The sequence below is a fragment of the Mesoplodon densirostris genome, chromosome 5 (assembly GCF_025265405.1).
Source record: "Mesoplodon densirostris isolate mMesDen1 chromosome 5, mMesDen1 primary haplotype, whole genome shotgun sequence".
Classification (NCBI taxonomy): Eukaryota; Metazoa; Chordata; class Mammalia; order Artiodactyla; family Ziphiidae; genus Mesoplodon; species Mesoplodon densirostris.
Genome location: NC_082665.1, coordinates 107,663,178 through 107,685,064, shown reverse-complemented (window position 1 = coordinate 107,685,064; position 21,887 = coordinate 107,663,178). Strand labels below are relative to the sequence as shown.

Here is a 21,887-nt window from a genome sequence, read left to right as displayed (position 1 = left end):
TTTTTTGTTATTGCTGATATTGTTGTTAGTTTTTGTGGCAAGAACATTTAACATGAGAACTACTTTCAGCAAATTTTGAAATGCCCAATAAAATACCGTATTGTTAGCTATAGGCACTATATTGTACAGCAGATCTCTAGAACTTATTCATCTAGTATAAGTGAAACTTTATACCCATTGAGTAACAAGTCCCCATTTCCCTCTCCCCTCAGGCCCTGGAAACCACTATTGTATTCTCTGCTTTCATGAGTTTGACTATTTTGGATAAGTCGTATAAGTGGAATCAAGCAGTATTTGTCTTTTTTGTGACTGGCTTATTTTATTTAGCATAATGTCCTCCAGGTTCATCCATGTTGTCACAAATGGCAGAATTTCCTTTTTAAAGGCTGAATAATATTCCACTGTACATACAGTATATACATTTTCTTTATCCATTCATCTGTCAATGGACACAGGTTGTTTCCATATGTTGGCTACTGTGAATAGTGCTGCAATAAATATGGGAGTGCAGATATCTCCTTGAGACCCTGATTTCAATTCTTTTGGATATATACCCAGAAGTAAGATTGCTGGATCCTATGGTAGCTCCATTTTTAATTTTATGAGAAATCTACATACTGTTTTTCATAGCTGCTGCACTATTTTACATTCCCGTCAAAAGTGTACAAGGGTTCCAATTTCTCCACAACCTTCCCAACACTTATTATCTTTTTATTATCTTTTTAAAAAATAATAAACCATCCTAAGAGGTGTGAGGTGATATCTCATTGTGGTTTTGATTTACATTTCCCTGATAATTAATGATGGTGGGCACCTTTTCATATACCTATTGGCCATTTGTATGTCTTCTTTGGAGAACTGTCTGTTCAAGTCCCTTACTCATTCTTGACATCAGTCTTGGCAATAATTTCTTGAAATGACACCAAAAGCAGAGGCAACAAAAGCAAAAATAGACAAGTGGGACTATATCAAACTAAAAAGCTTCAGTCAACAGAATGACAAGGCAGCCTACAGAGTAGAAGAAAATATTTGTAAACCAGATATATTGTCTGATAATGGGTTAATTTCCAAAAAATACAAGGAACTCATACAACTCCGTAGCAAAAACAAAACAAAACACCCCCCCCAAAAAAAAACAATAAAAAAACTTGTGACATTGTTTACTCTTTTTTTTTAGCTTAGTATCATCAACAAAATTTAAAAAATTTTTATTGGAGTATAGTTGATTTACAATGTTGTGTTAGTTTCTGCTGTACAGCAAAGTGAATCAGTTATACATATACATATATCCACTCTTTATTTTAGATTCTTTTCCCATATAGGTCATTACAGAGTATTGAGAAGAGTTCATTTTTTATTCTTCATTTAAAATTTTTTCAAAGTTACACAGAAGTGGAGATTAATATAATTTATTGCCCTGTATCCCATCATTTCACTTCACAATTACCAATACTTTACTAATACTGATCATAACTTTTTTGAACTTGGGGAATGACCTTAAATCCTTGAAACTGGAACAAGATGGTTAATATAAGGCCTTGGTTATAAGGTGTCCAGTGACCAAGAACATTCTGAACAGATATCTGCTCTATCTCTCAATCAGATTATTTGTACAGCTGAGAGAAGGAGAGAGGTTGCCTGTTTCTATGTGGTTATAAGGGTTCAAACCTGACACTAGTAAGTACTGCTCACTGCTTACCCCACTTGGGGGAAAAAAACACCCAACTTCCCAGGACTATTTTATACACAGGAAAGATGTTCAGTATATTGTTCTATATAGTCAAACAATAAAATATCACTGGCAAACAACATATTCAACAAATTTCTCTAAAGGAGCTTATTGTGGTATGTCACTATGGAAAAGACAGACCAAAGAAATTTACCCATGCAAGATGGGTGTGCTCAAGACCGATGTAGTACTGGTACATTCATAGCAGGTCTGAGTGCACCACACTAATCTATATCAATCAATATGTCCATGTACCAGGATTATTTTAGAACCCACAAATGGAAAGAAGATGAATATACATCTCTGTTTCCTTCAACAGCAATCAAAGCCAACCAGGATACACTGGAAGAATTGGATTTATTAAAAAAAACAAACAAAACAAACACTTCCAAATAATACAGACTAACTAATATAGGCAACGTCTTTGTGGAACATGTCAATGAGATGGCCAAATCTGTTACAGAAGCTAACACGTTGCCTGTAAGGTTTGAGAGCAACATCACTACTCAATCAAGGATCAGGGTAGGTCTCTGAAGCAATTCAACAAAACAGAGTATATAAATGGTTCTAATAACAGCCACCTAAGATATTGGTTTAATATGTAATCTGGCAAATAAAAATTAGCTGGCTCTACAGACTTGCCATTTTAGTAAGATGAATTTAGTCTGGGTTAGCATACCTCCCTAGAGCACAGAAATACCAACTGGGCCAACAAAAACTCCTCTATGTCAAACATCGTAGGAAATCATTGGGAAGATAAGTTGTATCCCCAAATTACAGAAACTGCACAGGTTATTCTTCAAGGAGGCCAATGTTGTTTTAGGGACAGAATTTGGAAGGTAGGGAAAGGGGACCATGAAAAACGTACATCCTAGAGCAATACTTCCTGAGAACTTCTTGTGATGATAGAAATGTTCTATAATTTGCACTGTCTCATACATTAGCATTTGAAATGTGGCTAGTATGACTGAGGAACTGAATTTTAAATTTTATTTAACTTAAATTGAAAAATAAATAGTCACATGTGCCTAGTGGCTACTGAATGGGACATTGCACCTCTAGAGATATTAAGTCAAGTCCCATAGTCACAAGTAATTTTTTATTTCAGCACATGGGCATACTAAGTGTGGAGCACTACAAAGCCATTATCAAGGTAAGCTCTTTAAAGAACCAAATGAACCTCTTCAAATTTCAATAATGACTAGAAGATGACTGGTCTCCTTTCCCAAGAAGATATTCAAAACTCATTATTAGGAAAAAATTTAAGAATAGAAGTTAAGGTACAATTATTCTGGCATAAAAATATGAGCTATTCTAGAGTTGGTTTTTTTCTTGAGAAAAAAATGTTTTTTGGTTTTTGTTTTTGCGGTACGCAGGCCTCTCACTGCTGTGGCCTCTCCCGCTGCGGAGCACAGGCCCCGGACGCGCAGGCCCAGCGGCCATGGCCCACGGGCCCAGCCGCTCCGCGGCACGTGGGACCCTCCGGACCCGGGCACGAACCCGCATCCCCCGCATCGGCAGGCGGACTCTCAACCACTGCGCCACCAGGGAAGCCCAAAATGTGTGTTTTTTTTTTTTTAAAGGAAAACGACTCAGTTAAGCCAGAACCTAAGAGAAGTTAAAGTATTATGACCCAGTGACAATTTTTGTCATAAACACCAAGAAAAAGAAAGAGTATGATGACCTCAGTGCTAATGCATGAAGATTCAGATTTCCTTCACAGGCACCAATGTGGTTAGAAGCTAGTAAAGAGATCTGGGTTCAAATCCTGACTCTGTTATTTATCAGTTATGTAAGTTCAGGTAAACCTGAGTGTCAGTTTCTCATTATTAGAGGGAGGAAGAAATGTACAGTGTGGGGAATATAGTCATTAATAATGTAACATCTTTGTATGGTGACAAAGGTGGTCAAAAAGTACGAACTTCCAGTTATATGATAAATAGGTACTAAGGATGTAATGTACAACATGATTAATATAATTAACACTGCTGTATGTTATATATGAAAGTTGGAGTAAATCCTAAGAGATCTCATCACAGGGGAAAAATGTTTTTTTCTTTTTTTTCTTTTGTATGTATATACGATGATAGATATTAACTAAACTTATGTGGTAGTCATTTCATAATGTATGTAAGTCAAATCATTATGTTGTACACCTTAAATTCATACAGTGTTGTATGTCAATTATATCTCAATAAAACTGGAAGAGGAAAAATAAAGTGGGGATAATAGGTTATGCCTATTACGTGAAAGCTAAGTAAAATAGCACATGTAAAGACTTCAGTACAGGGACTTCCCTGGTGGTGCAGTGGTTAAGAATCTGCCTGCCAGTGCAGGAGACATGGGTTTGATCCCTGGTCCAGGAAGATCGCACATGCCACGGAGCAACTAAGCCCATGTGCCACAACTACTAAGCCTGCGCTCTAGAGCCTGCGAGCCACAACTACTGAAGCCCGCGCACCTAGAGTCTGTGCTCCACAATAAGAGAAGCCACTGTGATGAGAAGCCCGTGCACCGCAACGAAGAGTAGCCCCTGCTCAGCTCGCCCCAACTAGAGAAAGCCCACACACAGCAACGAAGACCCAGCACAGCCAAAAAAAAAAAAAAAAAAAAAAAGACTTAAGCACAGTACCTGCATGTAGAAGATACTCAGAAAATGATACTGATAGCTGTTTTTGTTTCATTGTTGTTGTTAGAATAAACAAAATAAAGATTCTTTATTGTGCTTATGATAAAGCTTGAACAGATCTTTGCAGGAAATTTTAAAAATATGTATTAGTGACACGTCTTCCAAAGAAAAGCTCACCCAAATCATTTTCCTCTGGGAGGTTGAGGAATACTTTCTGAGGTTCTGAAGGTGACTGGGGGAAAACCCTGAGGAAGTTAAGTGAGGTGACCAGAAATTCTCTTTATCAAAAAAAAGCTAAATTATCCTACATAAAGATGTATTTTCATGAACTAATATAAAAAAAATCTAATAGGTGAGAATACTAGTCAGAATTCTCCACTTCCGTATCAGAACATTAACCCTAACTTTCCCTGTTTCCAAAATATACGGTTCCTCTAACAACAATTCCTTTTTTTTTTTTTTCCCCCTTCACTTAAACTATGATAGATTGTGACTAAGGCTCTGAGTGGGTCTTTCTAATCTGGAGAGTCCCAGGTCACATCTCCTACATCCTCATTCTTTTTATTTTTTTAATTTTTAAAATTTATTTTTATTTTTTATTCAGACAACAATTTCAATACTCACATTTCAATAGTCAAAGGTCTCGGCAGACTATTACTTGAACTTCGTTGTTGTTGTTGCTGTCCAGCTCCCAGGAAATGTGTATATGAGAAAGTGATTTTTAAGAACCATCTAAGGAAAAACATCTCATAAATATTACTAAAATCTGTCCTTGCATCAAAGGAGATAGAGAGATAATCAGAAAGCTACATGTGACCTAAATATCATTAGCTTAGTACTACTTAGCAGAATAACTATCATTGAGCTACACTTCTATGTTATGGTTTTCCTTTTATTATAAGGGACAGCCATATTGCTTTTATGTTGTCCGTTACCTTGGCATGATGTCTCACACGTAATAATTCACACGAGGAGTTCATTTTAGAACTCAATACCAGGGACTTCCCTGGTGGTGCAGGGGTTAAGAATCCGCCTGCTAATGCAGAGGACATGGGTTTGAGCCCTGGTCCGGGAAGATCCCACATGCTGTGGAGCAACTAAGCCCGTGCGCCACAACTACTGAAGCCCACACGCCTAGAGCCCGTGCTCTGCAACAAGAGAAGCCACTGCAACGAGAAGCCTGCGCACCACAACAACAAAGACCCAACGCAGCCAAAAAATAAATAAATAATTAATTAAAAAAAAAAAAGATTATCATACTAAGTGAAGTAAGCCAGACAGAGAAAGACAAATATCATATGATATCGCTTATATGTAGAATCTAAAAAAAAAAAAAGATACAAATGAACTTATACGTAAAACAGAAACAGACCCCACAGACATAGAAAACAAACTTATGGTTACCAAAGGGAAAAGGGTGGGGGGGGGACCTGAAACTAACACAACATTGTAAATCAACTATACTTCAATAAAAATAAAAAAAATAATAAAGTCAGTGACTTTTATCAATTTGTACTATATATCAACTATTATGCTAAGGGCCCCATATAAATACCTCAATTAATACAATGATTTGAGTAGGTATTTTGATCCCCATTTTAAGATTTGGAATGTGAGACACAGAAAAGCTAAATAATTTGAAATCACAAAGCCAGTTTAAAAATAAAAAGGGCAGCAGTTTCTAAAACCTATGCTCTCATTATACTAGTCTCTTTGTAAGAGAAAAATAACTTGACTGGGAGTCTCAAACAAAAAGCATCCAAACAACTGGATATGTTTTCAGAGGAATATGTATAATCATCCATTTTAAAAGTTATGCTACAGTAATTATTGAAGAAGTCCATTTTAAGGGTATGATCCACAGGCCTGTGAATAATCCATGGCCTGGCAGCCTGATCTGTGATAGTGGTAAGAGCAATAATAGGCAAATGAAAAGCAAGCTGTTAGAACTTATTTCATGAAATGAATTGTTCAGGACCACCCAGGCAGACTATATGCACAGAGCCCTAGGAAAAGAGTCACCAGAAATATTTATTTTTGATGGACTCAGATATCTGACATATTTGTCTTAAAGAATCAAAGTTGTTGTTGTTGGGAAAATAAGAATTTAACAGATCTCATATATACATATATATATATGTATATAATCTAAAATATGACACATATAAACCTACCTACAGAACAGAACAGACTCACAGACATAGAGAACAGACCTATGGCTGCCAAGGGGGAGGGGGTGGGAGAGAGATGGATTGGGAGGTTGGGGTCAGCAGATGCAAACTATTATATACAGGATGGATAAACAACGAGGTCCTACTGTATAGCACAGGGAACTATATTCAACATCCTGTGATTAGTCATAATGGAAAAGAATATGAAAAAGAATATATATAATATAACACATATATACCCAAATCACTTTGCTGTACAGCAGAAATTAATGCAACATTGTAAATCAACTATACTTCAATAAAAAATTAATTTAGTAGGCCATGACTATCATTTTAAAAATTAGATGAAATAGAACAGAAAATAGTATATCCCATGTGGTGAAGTTAAGTATATTGTTTCAAGAAACTTGTTATACGTGTGTATTGGGACACTATAAAAGCTATACTTCCCACTGTGAGTTGTGGTACAAAAACTTAAAAAATCACTATTCAATGATATATACATATAATACATATCTGTTTCTTGTTATTTTTTTATGTCCCATATTATATATCAAGCCTTTTGTGCTAAAATATCTTCTTTATATAGTTGTGCTCTTTCAGAGGTTTGGATATCTAATTTCCAAAAATAATAATTGGGAACAAATCTGGTCCTAGACATTCTTTGTAAAAAATCTTGTCCTTCACTTTACAATTTACAGAGTATTTTAAAATAGGGTATATGTTAGTCTCATTTTATGTGTGAGAAAATTAAGGTTCAAGAAGATGGGCTCATCTAATCCAGCTCTATCTAAACTGTAACCTACTGACATACTTTTAAAGTCTATCCATTACCTCTTGTCCCTCCCCTATTAAAGGTCTGTCTACGATCATTCAATGACTAAAATTTAAAATGAGTTTAAAAAGTGAAAATGCAAAGATGAAAAGGCCAGTTTGTAGTATCAAGGAGCTTTGCAAAGATGAATAACAACACAAAATGGTGAAAGTGCTAAGTTAGGCAGGAATGCTTTACTTGATGTTGGCGAACAATACCAGAAGGAAGTTAACTAACATTTGGGGGTGGGAATATTCTTCCATGCATGGGACTTTTCTACATTATGCAAAATGTTTAGCAACCAACCCCCCCTCCCCCATGCCTGTAACAGCCCTAGTCTTAGCCATAGCTAAAAAAATCACCCATGTGTTTTGTCTCTGTAGGTACTAGGGGATTGGGCTTCACCCAGTTTGAGGCCTGCAGGTTAGGCTACAGAGTGGTGCTCTCTGCTGCCCTCTGCTGACATAGAAAGGTAAGATCAAGCCCTTAGCTGAAAAAAATGTGTCCTGTCCCTTGGAGAAAAATGTCCCAAGAACAGCCTGGTGTTGAGGCTCAGTGAGAACTCTGGGAATGTGGGGTGAGGCTGAGTAAAGGCTGGGAGCCACTCTTCCTGGTCCAGACTATAGCCAGTATTTGCCATTTGCCAGTCTTTGGCAAGTTGGCATGTTTGTAAAGGGAATAAAGGCTTGTCTTATACAAACACACCTTGTCCTTATGCTGCAGTTTGCCCAGGGCTTGAACCAAGCCTTCTTCTCTTTCTGATAGAATGATCATTTTGAGCTGGGTGGTTACAGTCAGTTATAAAAGTAGGTAAACTTGAAGAGGGAAGATTTGAGGAAACTGGATATGAGCAAATAGGACAATTCTTCCAAGGCAGTTCTTATCAAATGTAAAACTGGTAAGGTACACACCAGCACTTTTCATTCCCATATCGGATTACAGTGTACAAGTTCACAGAGAAAAAACTGGAAGTCAGAGCGGAGAAGATGTTAACACAGAGTCAGTAAAGTGTGGCCTGCTTTTAAAATGGGCTTTATATGGCTACCCATTAACAGGCTCACTCTGTGTAGACCCACACTCAGCACTGCAGTCAGCTCTTTATTATTCACACTAATGAAGGGAACAGAGAAGACAGAACCCAAAAATCTTTCAGAGAAAGATCTGTTTTAAAGTTTCTCATAAATAGAGGAGGACCTTCAAGATGGTGGAGGAGTAAGACATGGAGATCACCTTCCTCCCCACAAATACATCAAAAGTACATCTACATGTGGAACAACTCCTACAGAACGCCTACTGAATGCTGGCAGAAGACCTCAGACTTCCCAAAAGGCAAGGGACTCCCCACGTACCTGGGTAGGGCAAAAGAAAAAAGAAAAATCAGAGACAAAAGAATAGGGACGGGACCTATACCTCTAGGAGGGAGCTTGTGAAGGGGGAAACGTTTCTACACACTAGGAAGCCCCTTCACTGGTGGGGATGGGGTGGGGGGAGCTTCGGAGCCACGGAGGAGAGCCCAGAAACAGGGGTGCAGAGGGCAAAGCAGAGAAATTCCCACACAGAGGATCGGTGCTGACCAGCACTCACCAGCCCGAGAGGCTTGGTTGCTCAGCCACTGAGATGGGTGAGGGCTGGGAGCTGAGGCTCGGGCTTCGCAGGTCAGATCCCAGGGAGAGGACTAGGGTTGGCAGCGTGAACACAGCCTGAAGGGGACTAGTGCGCCACCGCTAGCCGGGAGGGAGTCCGGGAAAAAGTCTGGAGCTGCCGAAGAGGCAAGAGACCATTGTTTCGGGGTGCGCGAGGAGAGGGGATTCAGAGAACCACCTAAATGAGCTCCAGAGATGGGCGCGAGCCGCGGCTATCAGAGCAGACACCAGAGACGGGCGTGAAACGCTAAGGCTGCTGCTGCAGCCACCAAGAATCCTGTGTGCAAGCACAGGTCACTATCCACACCTCCCCTCCTGGGAGACTGTACAGCCCACCACTGCCAGGGTCCCGTGATCCAGGAACAATTTCCCGGGGAAAACAAGTTGCACACCTCAGGCCGTTGCAACGTCACGCTGGCCTCAGTCGCTGCAGGCTCTCCTCGCATTCCATACCCCACCCTCCCTCCAGCCTGAGTGAGCCAGAGCCCCCTAATCAGCTGCTACTTTAACCCCGTCCTGTCTGAGCGAAGAACAGATGCCCTCAGGTGACCTACACACAGTGGCGGGGCCAACTCCAAAGCTGAACCCCAGGAGCTGTGCGAACAAAGAAGAGAAAGGGAAATTTCTCCCAGCAGCCTCAGGAGCAGCGGATTAAATCTCCACAATCAACTTGATGTTCCCTGCATCTCTGGAATACCTGAATAGACAATGAATCAACCCAAAACTGAGGCGGTGGACTTTGGGAGCAACTGTAGACTTGGGGTTTGCCTTCTGCGTCTAATTTGTTTCTAGTTTTATGTTTATCTTAGTTTAGTATTTAGAACTTATTATCACTGGTAGATTTATTTATTTATTTGGTTGCTCTCTTCCTTTTAGAGATATATATATATATATTTTTTCCTTTTTCTCTTTTTGTGAGTGTGTATCTTTATGCTCCTTTCTGTGATTTTGTCTGTTTATGTTTGCTTTTGCCATTTGTCCTAGGGTTCTGTCTGTTTTTTTCTTTAGTATAGTTTTTTAGTGCTTGTTATCACTGGATTGTTTTATTGGTTTGATTGCTGTCTTCTTTTATTAAAATTACTTTTTAATTTTTTTATTTTAACAATTTTTAATCTTTTTTATTTTAATAACTTTATTTATTTTATTTCTTTTTTTTTCCTTTCTCCCTTTTCTTCTGAGCTGTGTGGCTGACAGGGTCTTGGTACTTTGGCCGGGTGTCAGGCCTGAGCCTCTGAGGTGGGAGAGACAAGTTCAGGACATTGGTCCACAAGAGACCTCCCGGCGAGAGCTCTCTCAATTGGCGAGAGCTCTCCCAGAGATCTCTGTCTCAATGCTAAGACCCAGCTCCACTCAATGATGAGCAAGCTCCAGTGCTGGACACCCCATGCCAAACAACTAGCAAGACAAGAACACAACCCCACCCATTAGCAGACAGGCTGCCTAAACTCATAATAAGTTCACAGATATCCCAAAACACACCACCAGACACAGTCCTGCCCACCAGAAAGACAAGATCCAGCCTCATCCACCAGAACACAGGCACCAGTCCCCTCCACCAGGAAGCCTACACAACCCACTGAACCAGCCTTATCCACAGGGGGCAGACACCAAAAACAATGGGAACTACGAACCTGCAGCCTGTGAAAAGGAGACCCAAACACAGTAAGTTAAGCAAAATGAGAAGACAGAGAAACACACAGCAGATGAAGGAGCAAGGCAAAAACCCACCAGACCAAACAAATGAAGAAGAAATAGGCAGTCTACCTGAAAAAGAATTCAGAGTAATTAGAGTAAAGATGATCCAATATCTTGGAAACAGAATGGGGAAAATACAAGAAACATTTAACAAGGACCTAGAAGAACTAAAGAGCAAACAAACAATGATGAACAACACAATAAATGAAATTAAAAATTCTCTAGAAGGAATCAATAGCAGAATAACAGAGGCAGAAGAACGGATAAGTGACCTGGAAGATAAAATAGTGGAAATAACTACCACAGAGCAGAATAAAGAAAAAAGAATGAAGAGAATTGAGGACAGTCTCAGAGAACTCTGGGACAACATTAAACACACCAACATTCAAATTATAGGGGTCCCAGAAAAAGCAGAGAAAAAGAAAGGGACTGAGAAAATATATGAAGAGATTATAGTTGAAAACTTCCTTAATATGGGAAAGGACATAATCAAGTCCAGGAAGTGCAGAAAGTCCCATACAGCACAAATCCAAGGAGAAACACGCCAAGACACATATTAATCCAATTATCAAAAATTAACTACAAAGAAAAAATATTAAAAGCAGCAAGGGAAGAGCAACAAATAACATACAAGTGAATCCCCATAAGGTTAACAGCTGTTCTTTCAGCAGAAACTCTGCAAGCCAGAAAGGAGGGGCAGGACATATTTAAAGTGATGAAAGGGAAGAAAGCTACAACCAACATTACTCTACCCAGCAAGGGTCTCATTTAGATTTGATGGAAAAATTAAAACCTTTACAGACAAGCAAAAGTTAAGAGAATTCAGGACCACAAAACCAGCTTTACAACAAATGCTAAAGGAACTTCTCTAGGCAGGAAACGCAAGGAAGGGAAAGACCTACAATAACAAACCCAAACCAATTAAGAAAATGGTAAGAGGAACATGCATATTGATAATTACCTTAAATGTAAATGGATTAAATGCTCCAACCAAAAGACATAGACTGACTGAATGGATACAAAAACAAGGCCCATATATATGCTGTCTACAAGAGACCCACTTCAGACCTAGGGACACATACAGACTGAAAATGAGGGGATGGAAAAAGATATTCCATGCAAATGGAAGCTGGAGTAGCAATTCTCGTATCAGACAAAGTAGACTTAAAATAAAGACTATTACAGGAGACAAAGAATTACACTAAATAATGATCAAGGGATCAATCCAAGAAGAAAATATAACAATTGTACATATTTATGCACCCAACATAGGAGCACTTCAATACATCAGGCAAATGCTAACAGCCATAAAAGGGGAAATGAACAGTAACACAATAATAGTAGGGGAGGGACTTCCCTGGTGGCGCAGTGGTTAAGAATCCATGCTCCCAAAGCAGGGGGGCTGGGTTCAATCCCTGGTCAGGGAACTAGATCCCACATGCATGCAGCAACTGAGAATTCACATGCCACAACTAAGGAGCCTGCCTGCCGCAACTAAGACCTGGCACAACCAAATAAATAAATAAAAATTAAAAAAAAATAATAGTAGGGGACTTTAACATCCCACTTTCACCAATGGACAGATCACCCAAAATGAAAATAAATAAGGAAACACAAGCTTTAAATGATACATTAAACAAGATGGACTTAATTGATATTTATAGGACATTCCATCCAAAAACAACAGATTACACTTTCTTATCGAGTGTGCATGGAACATTCTCCAGGATAGATCACATCTTAGGTCACAAATCAAGCCTTCATAAATTTAAGAAAATTGAAATCATATCAACTATCTTTTCCGACCACAATGCTATAAGACTAGATATCAATTACAGGAAAAAAAACTGTAAAAAATACAAACACATGGAGGCTAAACAATACACTACTAAATAACCAAGAGATCACTGAATAAATCAAAGAGGAGATCAGAAAATACCTAGAGACAAATGACAGCAAAAACACGATGATCCAAAACCTGTGGGATGAAGCAAAAGCAGTTCTAAGAGGGGAGTTTATAGCAATACAATCCTACCTCAAGAAACAAGAAAAATCTCAAATAAACAACTTAACCTTACACCTAAAGCAATTAGAGAAAGAAGAACAAAAAAAAAACCCCCCAAAGTTAGCAGAAGGAAAGAAATCATAAAGATCAGATTAGAAATAAATGAAAAAGAAATGAAGTAAATGATAGCAAAGATCAATAAAACTAAAAGCTGCTTCTTTGAGAAGACAAACAAAATTGATAAACTATTAGCCAGACTCATAAGGAAAAAAGAGAAGATTCAAATCAACAGAATTAGAAATGAAAAAGGAGAAGTAACAACTGACACTGCAGAAATACAAAGGATCATGAGAGGTTACTACAAGCAACTATATGCCAATAAAATGGACAACCTGGAAGAAATGGACAAATTCTTAGAAAAGTACAACCTTCTGAGACTGAACCAGGAAGAAATAGAAAATAGAAACAGACCAATCACATGTACTGAAACTGAAACAGTGATTAAGAATCTTCCAACAAACAAAAGCCCAGGACCAGATGGCTTCACAGGTGATTTCTATCAAACATTTAGAGAAGAGCTAACATCTATCCTTCTCAAACTCTTCCAAAATATAGCAGAGGGATGAACACTCCCAAACTCATTCTATGAGGCCACCATCACCCTGATACCAAAACCAGACAAAGATGTCGCAAAGAAAGAAAACTACAGGCCAATATCACTGATGAACATAGATGCAAAAATCCTCAACAAAATACTAGCAAACAGAATCCAACAGCACATTAAAAGGATCATACACCAGGATCAACTGGGCTTTATCCCAGGAATGCAAGGATTCTTCAATATATGCAAATCAACCAATGTGATACACCATATTAACAAATTGAAGGAGAAAAATCATATGATCATCTCAATAGAAGCAGAAAAAGCTTCTGACAAAATTCAACACCCATTTATGATAAAAACTCTCCAGAAAGCAGGCATACAGGGAACTTTCCTCAACATAATAAAGGCCATATATGACAAACCCACAGCAAGCATCATTCGCAATGGTGAAAAACTGAAACCATTTCCACTAAGATCAGGAGCAAGACAAGGTTGCCCACTCTCACCACTATTATTCAACATAGTTTTGGAAGTTTTAGCCACAGCAATCAGAGAAGAAAAAGAAATAAAAGGAATCCAAATCAGAAAAGAAGTAAAACTCACTGTTTGCAGATGACATGATACTATACATAGAGAATCCTAAAGATGCTACCAGAAAACTACTAGAGCTAATCAATGAATTTGGTAAAGTAGCAGGATACAAAATTAATGCACAGAAATCTCTTGCATTCCTGTACACTAATGATGAAAAATCTGAAAGAGAAGTTAAGGAAACATTCCCATTTACCATTGCAACAAAAAGAATAAAATACCTAAGAACAAACCTACCTAAGGAGGTAAAAGACCTATACTCAGAAAACTATAAGACACTGATGAAAGAAAATAAAGACGATACAAACAGATGGAGAGATATACCATGTTATTGGATTGGAAGAATCAACATTGTGAAAATGACTATACTACCTAAAGCAATCTACAGATTCGATTCAATGCCTATCAAACTGCCAATGCCATTTTTCACAGAACTAGAACAAAAAATTTCACAATTTGTATGGAAACACAAAAGACCCAAATAGCCAAAGCAATCTTGAGAAAGAAAAACAGAGCTGGAGAATCAGGCTCCCTGACTTCAGACTATACTACAAAGCTACAGTAATCAAGGCAGTACTGGCACAAAAATAGAAATATAGATCAATGGAACAGCATAGAAAGCCCAGAGGTAAACCCATGCACATATGGTCACCTTATCTTTGATAAAGGAGGCTAGAATATACAATGGAGAAAAGACAGCCTCTTCAATAAGTGGTGCTGGGAAAACTGGACAGCTACATGTAAAAGAATGAAATTAGAACACTCCGTAACACTGTATACATAAATTACAGCAAGATCCTTTGTGACCCACCTCCTAGAGAAATGGAAATAAAAACAAAAATAAACAAATGGGACCTAATGAAACTTAAAAACTTTTGCACAGCAAAGGAAACCATAAACAAGATGAAAAGACAAACCTCAGAATGGGAGAGAACATTTGCAAATGAAGCAACTGACAAAGGATTAATCTCAAATATTTACAAGCAGCTCATGCAGCTCAATATCAAAAAAACAAACAACCCAATCCAAAAATGGGCAGAAGACCTAGACATTTCTCCAAAGAAGATAAACAGATTGCCAACAAACACATGAAAGAATGCTCTGGGCTTCCCTGGTGGCGCAGGGGTTGAGAGTCCGCCTGCCGATGCAGGGGACACGGGTTCGTGCCCCGGTCCGGGAAGATCCCACATGCCGTGGAGCGGCTGGGCCCGTGAGCCATGGCTGCTGGGCCTGCGCGTCCGGAGCCTGTGCTCCGCAACGGGAGAGGCCACAACAGTGAGAGGCCCGCGTACCGGAAAAAAAAAAAAAAAAAAAAAAAAAAGAATGCTCAACATCATTAATCATTAGAGAAATGCAAATCAAAACTACAATGAGATATCATCTCACACTGGTCAGAATGGCCATCATCAAAAAATCTACAAAAAATAAATGCTGGAGAGGGTATGGAGAAAAAGGAACCCTCTTGCACTGTTGGTGGGAATATAAATTGATACAGCCACTATGGAGAACAGTGTGGAGGTTCCTTAAAAAACTAAACAGAACTACAATATGACCCAGCAATCCCACTCCTGGGCATATACCCTGAGGAAAACGTAATTCAAAAAGAGTTATGTACCACAATGTTCATTGCAGCATTACTTACAATAGCCAGGACTTGGAAGCAACCGAAGTGTCCATCGACAGATGAATGGATAAAGAAGATGTGGCACATATATACAATGGAATATTACTCAGCCATAAAAAGAAATGAAATTGAGTTATTTGTAGTGAGGTGGATGGACCTAGAGTCTGCTATACAGAGTGAAGTAAGTCAGAAAGAGAAAAACAGGGCCTCCCTGGTGGCGCAGTGGTTGAGAGTCCGCCTGCCGATGCAGGGGATACGGGTTCGTGCCCCGGTCTGGGAGGATCCCATATGCCGCGGAGCGGCTGGGCCCGTGAGCCATGGCCGCTGGGCCTGCGCATCCGGAGCCTGTGCTCCGCAACGGGAGAGGCCACAACAGTGAGAGGCCCACATACCGCAAAAAGAAAAAAAAAAAAAAAAGAAAGAGAAAAACAAATACCGTATGCTAACACATATATATGGAATCTAAAAAAAAAAAAAAAAAGGTTCTGAAGAACCTAGGGGCAGGACAGGAATAAAGATGCAGATGTAGAGAATGGACTTGAGGACACGGGGAGGCGGAAGGGTAAGCTGGGACATAGTGAGAGAGTGGCATGGACATATATACACTACCAAATGTAAAATAGATAGCTAGTGCGAAGCAGCCGCACAGCACAGGGAGATCAGCTCAGTGCTTTGTGACCACCTAGAAGGGTGGGTTAGGGAGGGTGGGAGGGAGATGCAAGAGAGAGGGGATATGCGGATATATGTATATGTATAGCTGACTCACTTTGTTATACAGCAGAAACTAACACACCACTGTAAAGCAATTATACTCCAATAAAGATTTAAAATAAATAAATAAATAAAAATTAAAAAAATTAAGTTTCTCATAAATGTAATTATATGTGATGTCCAGGGAATACACTTAAAACCAAATGTTTAAGCCACTCTGGAAAGTTCTTGGTTTTCCATTACACGTAATCATGCTACCCAGAAAAGGCAGTAGTTGCTATTAGTAGCAACCTGCCCCCAATCGATCAATCTATTTATCTATAATAGATATTTAAAAATTTTACTACTTCATAGGTTCCATTATAGTCTCCTAAACTAGGCTGAGAATTAACGTTTTACATGTAACATTCACTACACAAGCAATAAGTAGGTGGAGCAGCGTAATGGGAGGGAGGATTATTGGACATAGTACTTACTTAAATTCTCTGAAAATTAGAGCATTTTATATAAATTTATAAATAAATAAATAAATTTATAAATGTACTGAATGCCATTTATGTTCAAGATACCTTGACATGTGCTGTGGGGTACACATATAGGGATAAATCACAGATCCTGATCTCAGCCTATTTCATTAGATAAGATAGAAAAACAATAAACAGTAAAATAAAAACTCTCAGAGTGGTTTAAAATCATAACAGAAGTCATAGTGGTGGAGACTGTCCCCCAGTATACAATCTCCTCTCTTTCCTTTTAGTTACAGAACCCTTACCCCACCCGGACTCTTAAAGTTGTAGGTGGGTACAAGCCACGCTGCTAAAGACTTTTCTATTCTCCTCGTTGTAGATGTGACCACATGACTGAGTTCTAGCCAATGGGGTTTGAGTAGAAGTATGTTTGTAACTTCCAGGTCTTCTTGGAGATAAAGCTGCTTGTGCTGAACTCTCTTAAGTCCCATGCTGAGTGAGCTTCTACCATGCAGATAGTACTCCAGGCAATGGCAAAGCAACAAAACAGGAGGAGCCTTGGGCTTTGAATGTTCTGATGAATCAGAGTTGTCCATCTGTCCTGGGGTACCTGCCTACTTTAAGACTGTTAATGAAGACTGAAACAACATTCTTCCCTTTTGGAGCCACTAAAATTTTTGAGACTCTGTGTTACTCCTACTTAGTCTGCATTCCTCCTAATATTGCATATCCTGTTACCAGGCGGTATACGGTTATTTCCTAAATGAGATAAATAAGCAATGACTGTTTCAGCCATCTTGAGAAGAAATACTGACTCAGAGAATCAAGGATCTGGGAAAAACCTTAAAACTCAAATCTACTCTGTCCTCTTTTTTTTACATATGAAGAAACTGAGGTTCAGATATTTGTCCATAGTCTTGGAATTTGTGGCTGAACCAGGAGTTGATCCCAGATCTCCTGAATGTTCTTTGTATTTCTTTGTGGGATAATAGTGACCACTAATGCTGCCTCTTTTTCTTGGACAGTCAGTTATGGTTTACTCAGTATTCCTGGGACATAGAATACTGTCCTTGGTTCTAAAGAAAAGCCAACAAGCATTTTAAAAATCACATTTTTGTCTCAAAAGTATCTGCAGTCTAACACAAGAGAAAATACTAGCTTAACTATACGGTACTAAAACCTGGACAAACAAACAAGACCCATCAAGATATAAGTGGAAATGGTCATAAAAGTATTATAGAAGCAGTTCATCTCCTCATAACAAGTGCTTTGGAAATACAGAAAATATGATTCAAGAATATCTGAATCAATTCTTAAGAACTCTGTTGGAACCTAGTTAAACCTGCAAGGGGCTGGGAATGTATTTTCAATCTTCATGAAATTCTTCTTTTTCCTTAGCCTGCAAAATTTTAATGCTTTAATCTTTTAAAAACCACCTGTAAAGCCTAGGGATCTCTTCTGTGTTGGCTAGCCAACAACAGCCGCTCTTCACCAGAAACCTTCTCTTCTAAGCTGTACTGTAGCTGAGGAGGAAGAGTTAATGACCAGAGTTGCAAGTGTTCCTCTTTTCCCCTCAAAACTCACAACCACTAGGGCTATCTTACAGCCACCTTTCCTGGCCTCTGGGACAGAATACCCACCTGTCATTGTAGTCTGGAAACAAAAGCAGGTGTGTCCCCAGATCCTCTGTGGCGGTGTTGCTTGCGCCTCTCGTGAATGAACTATAGACAGTATCTAACCAACTTCAGGGGGAATGTTATACTCTACAGAAAATTATTACAAATACTCTTGAGACATGTACTGACCCGGAATTTTAAAATTAGCAAATTGAAGCCCCAATGAAGACCACTCAAAATGGAAGCAGTGGCCTAAAAAGGTCACATTTTCTGAGCATGTATTTTTAGTTTGTTAAATTACTCAAGGCTCTGTATTAAATGGTCATTGTTCAAAAGGCCACTCCTCTAGAAAAGAGGCTGGTTGTCTTGAGTGGCTTCCGCTCTAAATATAAAAAGAGGTGGTGGTGGGGGGTAACATTCTCCAAAATAGTAAAACATACTACAATAAGTAAGCACTGCAACACTGGAAAATAAAATGCAACTTCCCAAAAAGAGTATTTGTTGGAGCTTACTTCCTAACTGGGCTATGAAATACTCACAAGTTTCACACTAAATTTACATTTCTGGAGTAGCCTCTATCACAAAGCTCTTCACATTTAGGGCAAGTTCCTTTATATTGCCCCCTATAAACACCTGATTACATTTTGAATCAAATGAAAGAATGCTTTCTGTTGTTGCCACATACTGCAAACTTGAAAAATGTTTGAAAAACTTAAAAGAGAAAATGCAATACAATAATATTACTGAAGAAAAATTTATAAGTCAGACAAATAGACTGAGATCAATGTCATTATGCTTTACTTGAATAAATGACTAATTATTCCAAAACCCTGAATGATGACCAATAAGGTGATGTTGCATAAAGAAGGTCAATAAGCTACACAGAACAGTATTAAGTGTCTTTGCAAGCTATGCTTGACAGATATACACATACATACACATATGTGTACATATACATATGTATGTATGTATTCCATATGTACGTACATCATTTTTTCTCTAGTCTATCTTATATGGAAAAATCAGTCTATCCTTTGTGTTAAGGAAAACCCCATTTATAGCTACCAGAAAGTACAAAATACACTGTTACTAATTTGAACAACCATGAGTTCAAAATTATCAAAGTAGATAAACATACAAATGAGGGGAAGAGGAAAAAGCTCATGAACAGGCAATTTACAAAAAAAGATATGCAATGGACAGTAAGAAAAATGTGCGACTTCAGTAATCAAAGAAATGCAAATTAAACCCAAATAAGATACCAGTTTCTCCTTGCAAAGTGGATAAGATTGCTCTTTTATACACTGCTTTGGAAAAGGTATGGGAAAACAGATACTCTTATACACTGCTGATGGTTAAATACTTGTTACAACCATTTTGAAGTACAATTATTTGGCAGCAGGTATCAGTAGGCTTAAAATGTAAATATTCTTTGATCTAAAATTCAACTTCAAGGAATTTATTCTAAACAAGTAATCAGGAATTTGCAAAAAGGGTCTAGCTATCAAGATTTCATCACATAATTATTTAAAACATAAATCACTGGGAAAATAAAATATCCATAAAGGGAAGTTTAATTAAATAATGTAAAACTATACAGCATTTAAAATGTTTACAAATTATATATTAAAATATATAAGGACAGATAAAAATATTGAAAACAAATTGTGAAAAAGGAAGGTAACATGATAATAGGTACCATGTAATCTGACACATCTATATGACTAGAAGAATAGATGTAATATTAGCCATGGTTATTTCTGGATGTCGGGATAGTGATGGATTTTATTTTCTTCTCTTTTAATCTAAATTTCTAAATTATCTATGAAGTACAAATTTATTACTTTGGGAACAAAATTAAGTTTTAAAACTTGCTAATTTAATAAATACTATTATTTTAACTTATTTAAATTCTTTGAACTTTAAAACACTTGTTACAGTTTTTCCCCCCTCTAATTTTAAGGGAGATATCAAACGTCAAGGCACAGTTGGCTTGGCAATGATTCTGTAATATACTCTGCTATAGTGGGTAATATGTCTTCTTCAACTAGAGTGAGGGATGCTTGTGGCTGGGAATAAGCTTTGAGGAGGTGGGAGGGTTTGGGACCGAAAACCTTGACCAGAAGGTAGGTAGGGATACCTGTGTGTATTTACTTATTTTGTGTTGCAAGAAAATAAAAAAGTGAGGATGGCAATAAAAGATCATGAGATGAGTGGAAAGGAAGTTGAGAGACCCCATCCCAGTCAACTAACGCTAACACAGTCAACTGAGAGGCACAGTCAACTGAGAAGGACAATAGACAGGATAATAAGGAACAGAAGAGGTTTGGATAGCTACTGCGGGAAATGCAAATAGATATGAATTCAAGGCCACCAATCAGCAGTGAGGACCCAACTGAGGAGGCAATCAATCAACACAGCAGCAGAAAACATGATTAGGGAGGTACTCTGGGTTTGCATAGTCAAAGGAAGAAGGGCCAAAAGGTGACAAGGGGTGGAGGAGGTAAGCCTGGGAGGAAGCGATTGTTGAAATCATTATGTTTCCAAGCTGGATGGGGCATAAAGGCAAAGGGGTCAGGGATATATTTAGTTTGGTTACTATGGTATCTACTGCCATGTATGACACACAGTAATGTAATATATGTTTAAGGGAAAAAAAAGTAATGAGAGATTACATTACTTTTTTTTTTTAAGGAAAAAAAAGTAATGTAATATATGTTAAGGAAAAAAAAGGTAACGTTCATCTCCAGTCTCTTCTTATTGGCTGGGTTTCTCCTTTGCCTATAAGCAGGCCCATTTCAAATTTCAAAATTTTGAAATTTTGAAATTTCTCTCTGACTAATCTACTCACTTTCCTGTGCTTTACCACCAAACTTCTTGTAAGAACACTATATGTCAGGGCTGGCAGAAACTAGGCATGTGGGCCTCCACTCCTCCTCCCACACCTATGGTAGGTACAGCCAGTAGATGGCAGCACTCTTTCCTATTGACCCATACCACGAAAATGCAAGATTGAACAGCACCTACAAAGGGCCCTGTATATATACGGTAACCATTCAATAACAATTCACTAAATGAATAAACGAATGTATGTCACACATTAAAGTAGATTTGGGATCACATTTACTGTTGCCCTTCTCATTCTAAGGTTTTACTAAAACTTGAATACAATCTATGCAGGTATGATTGGAAAGGAACATATAATAGAAATTTTTACACTATGCCTGTGACCTTTTGTGGAAATGGGCACCTTCGGCTTCTCATATGCAGGAAGCCTTTGTTTAGGGTCAGTCTAGCTAGCTGCATGCCAAGCTGTTTCCAGGTACAGCATTTTCAAGCCTGAAAATGTGTTTTGGAATTAGGTATATCTTTTACTTTCCCTACCTTTTATGATCCCATTTCTATTCATTTACCCTCTATGCTTCTATTCAGCACTCTCCTGGGTGTCATCCATTTGTAGCACAAAGGAGGAAAAAATGCACCACACTCCCTTTTTAGGTACAGAAGCCATCTTTGGTAAGGCAGGAATCTCACCTTGCAAGGAAGACTTGCATGATCTTCAAGTCCATCATGGCAGACATATTCTTA

General features: G+C 38.4%; 1 protein-coding gene across 3 annotated transcripts in view; it reads right to left on the bottom strand.

Moving 5' to 3' along the window:
* MAP3K13 (mitogen-activated protein kinase kinase kinase 13) overlaps window positions 1–21,887 on the bottom strand; it is a 166,150-nt gene that overhangs the window by 94,247 nt on the left and 50,016 nt on the right. The window contains exon 2 of one of the 3 annotated variants that reach the window (XM_060099253.1): window positions 4,983–5,090. The exons of the other annotated variants lie outside the window; for them this stretch is intronic. The gene's annotated coding sequence lies outside the window, so the exon portion shown is untranslated. The remainder of the gene's footprint in view (window positions 1–4,982; window positions 5,091–21,887) is intronic. 3 annotated transcript variants of the gene reach the window in all.